This window comes from Scyliorhinus torazame, chromosome 17 (genome assembly GCF_047496885.1).
Source record: "Scyliorhinus torazame isolate Kashiwa2021f chromosome 17, sScyTor2.1, whole genome shotgun sequence".
Classification (NCBI taxonomy): domain Eukaryota; kingdom Metazoa; phylum Chordata; class Chondrichthyes; order Carcharhiniformes; family Scyliorhinidae; genus Scyliorhinus; species Scyliorhinus torazame.
This window is the reverse complement of record NC_092723.1, coordinates 130,264,516-130,270,515: the sequence shown is the minus strand read 5'-3', so window position 1 is coordinate 130,270,515 and position 6,000 is coordinate 130,264,516. Positions and strand designations below refer to the sequence as shown.

Below are 6,000 nucleotides of genomic sequence, written 5' to 3'. Positions count from 1 at the left end.
ATGCGCGCGGGGCCGGCTCAGGTTCAGGTGGGTTGGCGCGGCGCATCCGAGAGAGCGCTTTCATTAATGAAAATGTTGGAAATGCCGCTCCAAATTGTTATCCATGTCATTTTTTCCCTTTAGGACACGCACAATTAATATTAAAAATCCAAGTTGAACTTTATTTTAAACCTCAAAATGTGCCCTTGAACGAGTTCACCTGTCACCCAAGTGAGCCCCGTCAGCCATGAGCCGGGACTAGGAAGCCGCCGCGGCCGCCTTTTATCATCATTCTCTCGGGGATGTTCTTCCTGCAAGTCCCACCTTAGGACCTGAAAGTCATCGGCAGCAGCACCTTGGTTGCTTCACGGATCGAACCTGTATTGAAAAGTGGGATTGAAACGCCTTGGAGGTGGGTTGATTCCCAATCTTTCCTTATTCGTTGTTGTCACCTTTCACTCCCAGTTTACAATTGCGGAGTGCAGGGCCTCTGGTATTTCAGCGCAGATTTGTTTCAATATGAGCGCCTATCCCTCCCTGACCATTTTTAATTGTGAATTATCACGCACAGAAATCAGGTCCCTGGGCGCTGGAACTAAGCTGCCACAGAAAGAATTTAAGTTTTTGGAGGTTCAGGTAAAGGGAAATCATTTTTGATTACAATACAAACAAGAAAATCCAGTCCTGTGGGTTTTCTGTTTATCTCTATGCGTTTAAAAAAACCTCTCCACCTTCCTGCCTCTGTATTGAAGCCTAACTATTTGTGAAGCACTAAAATATTTACAATCAGAAAGCTTTCTAACATGGGCTAAAATCTTAGGTCATTATCACATTATCATGCAGGGGCTGTTTAGCACAGGGCTAAATCACTGGCTTTGAAAGCAGACCAAGGCAGGCCAGCAGTACGGTTCAATTCCCGTAACAGCCTCCCCGAACAAGCCGGAATGTGGCGACTAGGGGCTTTTCACAGTAACTTCATTTGAAGCCTACTTGTGACAATAAGCGATTTTCATTTCATTTTTCATTTCATTTCATTTTTGGATCTTGCCATTGTATTACAATATTGACACTTCAATAAAGTACTTAATTGGCACTAAAGTGGCTTGCGATGTGCTGAGGTTGTTGAAAAATGATATATAAATCTATGTCTATATTTCATTTACTTTGGTAACTACCATTGATTAGGGAAAGTAACTCTTTGTGAAGACTGCAATGGACCAATAGGAAATTTCACTGTGGTACCATATCCTTGCTTGTGCATTGACTCAAAAATAATCTGATTGTATTTGGTTGAGTGCCATGTTGCCATGGGTTACATTTGTAAGTTTTCTTTTGAGGACTGATTAGATGCACTTAAACGGTTTAGAATCTATGGTTCTAGAGCAAAGAAGAAAGAAGTGAAGACATACTCAGCAAATTACATTGTTTTTCATGAGTCATTAATTATCTCTATAGGAAGAATAGTAATTGAACTTATTACATTTTCTTTCCTTACTTTCAGTCGTAGCACTCTTGCCGGAGTCATTATGAATTATTATTAAGTTGTGGGTTCAGGGCCCAAGCTAAAACACATAATGGCGGCTGACACTTCAGTGCTATACTTATCAGAAGCACCATTTTTCAAACAAAATTTTAACCACCAGTGCTTCAGAATAATCTTTATTAGTGTCACAAGTAGGCTTACATTAACACTGCAATGAAGTTACTGTGAAAATCCCCTAGTTGCCGCGCTCCGGCACCTGTTTGGGTACACAGAGAATTCAGAATGTCTAATTTACCTAACAAGCACATCCTGGAATGAAAGACTTGTCATATGTGGAGTGGTTGAGAACCCTGGGTCTGTACTCTATGGAATTTAGAAGGATGTGGGGGATCTCATTGAAACTTACAGAATCCTGAGAAACCTAGATAGAGTCAACATGGAGAGGATGTTTCCACTAGTAGGAGAAACTACAATCTGAGGGCATAGCTTCAGACTGAAGGGACAATCCTTTAAAACTGAGATGAGGAGAAATTTCTTCAGCCAGAGGTTGGTGAATCTGTGGAACTTTTGTCTGCAGAAGGCTGTGGAGGCCAAGTTACTGAGTGTCTTTAAGACAGAGACAGATAGGTTCTTGATTAATAAGGGGATCCAGGGTTATGGGGAGAAGACAGGAGAATGGGGATGAGAAACATATCAGCCATGATTGAATGGCGGAGCAGAAGCGATGGGCCAAATGGCCTAATTCTGCTCCTATGTCTTATGATCTTTCGGAACTTGTGGGAGGAACGCAGAGGAAACCCATGCAGACATGGGGAGAACACACAGACTCCGCACAGACAGTGACGCAAGCCGGGAATCAAACCCGGGTCCCTGGCACTGTGAAGCAACAGTGCTAACCACTGTGCTACCGTGCAGATGTGAACTATCCCATGGTGCAATTTTCTTAAGAGTAAGGGCAATGTACAAAGAACAAAGAAAAAAATGTACAGCACAGGAACAGGCCCTTCGGCCCTCCAAGCCCGTGCCGACCATGCTGCCCGACTAAACTACAATCTTCTACACTTCCTGGGTCCGTATCCCTCTATTCCCATCCTATTCATGTATTTGTCAAGATGCCCCTTAAATGTCACTATCGTCCCTGCTTCCACCACCTCCTCCGGTAATGAGTTCCAGGCACCCACTACCCTCTGTGTAAACAAACTTGCCTCGTACATCTACTCTAAACCTTGCCCCTCTCACCTTAAACCTATGCCCCCTAGTAATTGACCCCTCTACCCTGGGGAAAAGCCTCTGACTATCCACTCTATCTATGCCCCTCATAATTTTGTAGACCTCTATCAGGTCGCCCCTCAACCTCCGTCGTTCCAGTGAGAACAAACTGAGTTTATTCAACCGCTCCTCATAGCTAATGCCCTCCATACCAGGCAACATTCTGGTAAATCCCTTCTGCACCCTCTCTAAAGCCGCCACATCCTTCTGGTAGTGTGGCGACCAGAATTGAACACTATACTCCAAGTGTGGCCTAACTAAGGTTCTATACTGCTGCAACATGACTTGCCAATTCATATACTCAATGCCCCGGCCAATGAAGGCAAGCATGCCATATGCCTTCTTGACTACCTTCTCCACCTGTGTTGCCCCTTTCAGTGACCTGTGGACCTGTACACCTAGATCTCTCTGACTTTCAATACTCGTGAGGGTTCTACCATTCACTGTATATTCCCTACCTGCATTAGACCTTCCAAAATGCATTACCTCCTATTTGTCCAGATTAAACTCCATCTGCCATCTCTCCGCCCAAGTCTCCAAACAATCTAAATCCTGCTGTATCCTCTGACAGTCCTCATCGCTATCCGCAATTCACTTGCCTTTGTGTCGTCTGCAAACTTACTAATCAGACCAGTTACATTTTCCTCCAAATCATTTATATATACTGCAAACAGCAAAGGTCCCAGCACTGATCCCTGCGGAACACCACTGGTCACAGCCCTCCAATTAGAAAAGCATCCTTCCATTGCTACTCTTTGTCTTCTATGACGTAGCCAGTTCTGTATCCACCTTGCCAGCTCACCCTGATCCCGTGTGACTTCACCTTTCATACTAGTCTACCATGAGGGACCTTGTCAAAGGCCTTACTGAAGTCCATATAGACAACATCCACTGCCCTACCTGCATCAATCATCTTTGTGACCGCCTCAAAAAACTCTATCAAGTTAGTGACACACGACCTCCCCTTCACAAAACCATGCTGCCTCTCACTAATACGTCCATTTGCTTCCAAATGGGAGTAGATCCTGTCTCGAAGAATTCTCTCCAGTAATTTCCCTACCACTGAAGTAAGGCTCACCGGCCTGTAGTTCCCTGGATTATCCTTGCTACCCTTCTTAAACAGAGGAACAACATTGGCTATTCTCCAGTCCTCCGGGACATCACCTGAAGACAGTGAGGATCCAAAGATTTCTGTCAAGGCCTCAGCAATTGCCTCTCCAGCCTCCTTCAGTATTCTGGGGTAGATCCCATCAGGCCCTGGGGACTTATCTACCTTAATATTTTTTAAGACGCCCAACACCTCGTCTTTTTGGATCTCAATGTGACCCAGGCTATCTACACACCCTTCTCCAGACTCAACATCTACCAATTCCTTCTATTTGGTGAATACTGATGCAAAGTATTAATTTAGTACCTCGCCCATTTCCTCTGGCTCCACACATAGATTCCCTTGCCTATCCTTCAGTGGGCCAACCCTTTCCCTGGCTACCCCCTTGCTTTTTATGTACGCATAAAAAGCCTTGGGATTTTCCTTAACCCTATTTGCCAATGACTTTTCGTGACCCCCTTCTAGCCCTCCTGACTCCTTGCTTAAGTTCCTTCCTACTTTCCTTATATTCCACACAGGCTTCATCTGTTCCCAGCCTTTTAGCCCTGACAAATGCCTCCTTTTTCTTTTTGACGAGGCCTACAATATCTCTCGTTATCCAAGGTTCCCGAAAATTGCCGTATTTATCCTTCTTCCTCACAGGAACATACCGGTCCTGAATTCCTTTCAACTGACACTGGAAAGTCTCCCACATGTCAGATGTTGATTTGCACTCAAACATCCGCCCCCAATCTAGGTTCTTCAGTTCCCGCCTAATATTTTTATAATTAGCCTTCCCCCAATTTAGCACATTCACCCTAGGACCACTCTTATCCTTGTCCACCAGCACTTTAAAACTTACTGAATTGTGGTCACTGTTCCCGAAATGCTCCCCTACTGAAACATCTACCACCTGGCCGGGCTCATTCCCCAATACCAGGTCCAGTACCGCCCCTTCCCCAGTTGGACTGTCTACATATTGTTTTAAGAAGCCCTCCTGGATGCTCCTTACAAACTCTGCCCCGTCTAAGCCCCTGGCACTAAGTGAGTCCCAGTCAATATTGGGGAAGTTGAAGTCTCCCATCACCACAACCCTGTTGTTTTTACTCTTTTCCAAAATCTGTCTACCTATCTGCTCCTCTATACTGGCCAATATTTCTCCCACCACCAACATTATTAAAGCAGCTTATAGGTAATTTATCATACTGTTTGGGAGAGCATGCTGTGTTCAAATTGACTTGTGTTATGTTGCAACAGTGACTGTATTTCAAAAATATTTAATTGGCTGTAAAGTGCTTTTGACATCCTGGACATTTCTCCCTGATCGCTCTTTGATCACCCAGAGGAATGCAAAGTTCATTCTCTCCTGCTGCAAGACATCCAAATGACAGCAAAGCTGTTGTTTTCCAGTCCAACTCTTGGCAACAATCAGCGTAGTTTAGGTGGAGAGTAGGATGCGACATACATGCAAGAGTATTCTTCTGACGTGTATTCTTAGGCTGATGAAAAGAATATCAACTCCCAGCGTACTGCCTTTGTCCATGGAGTGCATTAAGTACCACAAGATGTTGAATTGTTCTATTCTCTAGCACTGGGCTTCTTCCACAAAACTCTAAAATAAAAAAACAAATGTTGAGGGAGATGATACTTTACCATTAATATTAAACACACAAAGCAATTCATTGGCTCTGATGTGCTTTAGAACTCTTGAGGAAATGCATTTGGTCATCTGTCCGAATGTCTCCTTTTTTGTGCCAATTTTGTTTGATCACTCCTGTTAAAAGCAATGGGATGGGTAACTATGTTAAAGACACAATATAAACACAAGTCATCGTTGTTTAAAATATTTATTTCTTCACCTAACCAATCCAAGAATATCCCAGATCTGTAAATCTTATTTTATTTTTAAAAAAATATATTTTATTAAAGTTTTTTACCAACACAGTTTTTCCCCTTACAAACAATAACTCCCCCCCCCGCAACAAAATAACACGAAATCGCACTGAGCAAGATATCTGTACATCTTATTTTAAACATTGGAGAGAAATGATGGCAAATTATTTGTTTCAGCTCTGCAATCTTTAATGGAAAACAAATTGTTTTTGAAAATTAGCGTGCAGGCCTTAAAACTAATAAAAATAAGCAAAATATTGCAGATTGTCGAAAATTACTTTTGCTAGTG

General features: G+C 43.2%; 1 protein-coding gene and 1 long non-coding RNA gene across 2 annotated transcripts in view; one reads left to right on the top strand and one right to left on the bottom strand.

Moving 5' to 3' along the window:
• The first annotated feature begins 231 nt into the window (after positions 1–231).
• The window catches only part of tmem184a (transmembrane protein 184a), a 55,584-nt gene continuing 49,815 nt past the window's right edge, over positions 232–6,000 (top strand). Inside the window, exon 1 of the mRNA XM_072481027.1 lies at positions 232–391. The gene's annotated coding sequence lies outside the window, so the exon portion shown is untranslated. The remainder of the gene's footprint in view (positions 392–6,000) is intronic.
• The window catches only part of LOC140394144 (uncharacterized), a 126,658-nt gene continuing 122,280 nt past the window's right edge, over positions 1,623–6,000 (bottom strand). Inside the window, exon 4 of the long non-coding RNA XR_011935823.1 lies at positions 1,623–5,430. This is a non-coding gene — a long non-coding RNA (uncharacterized lncRNA). The remainder of the gene's footprint in view (positions 5,431–6,000) is intronic.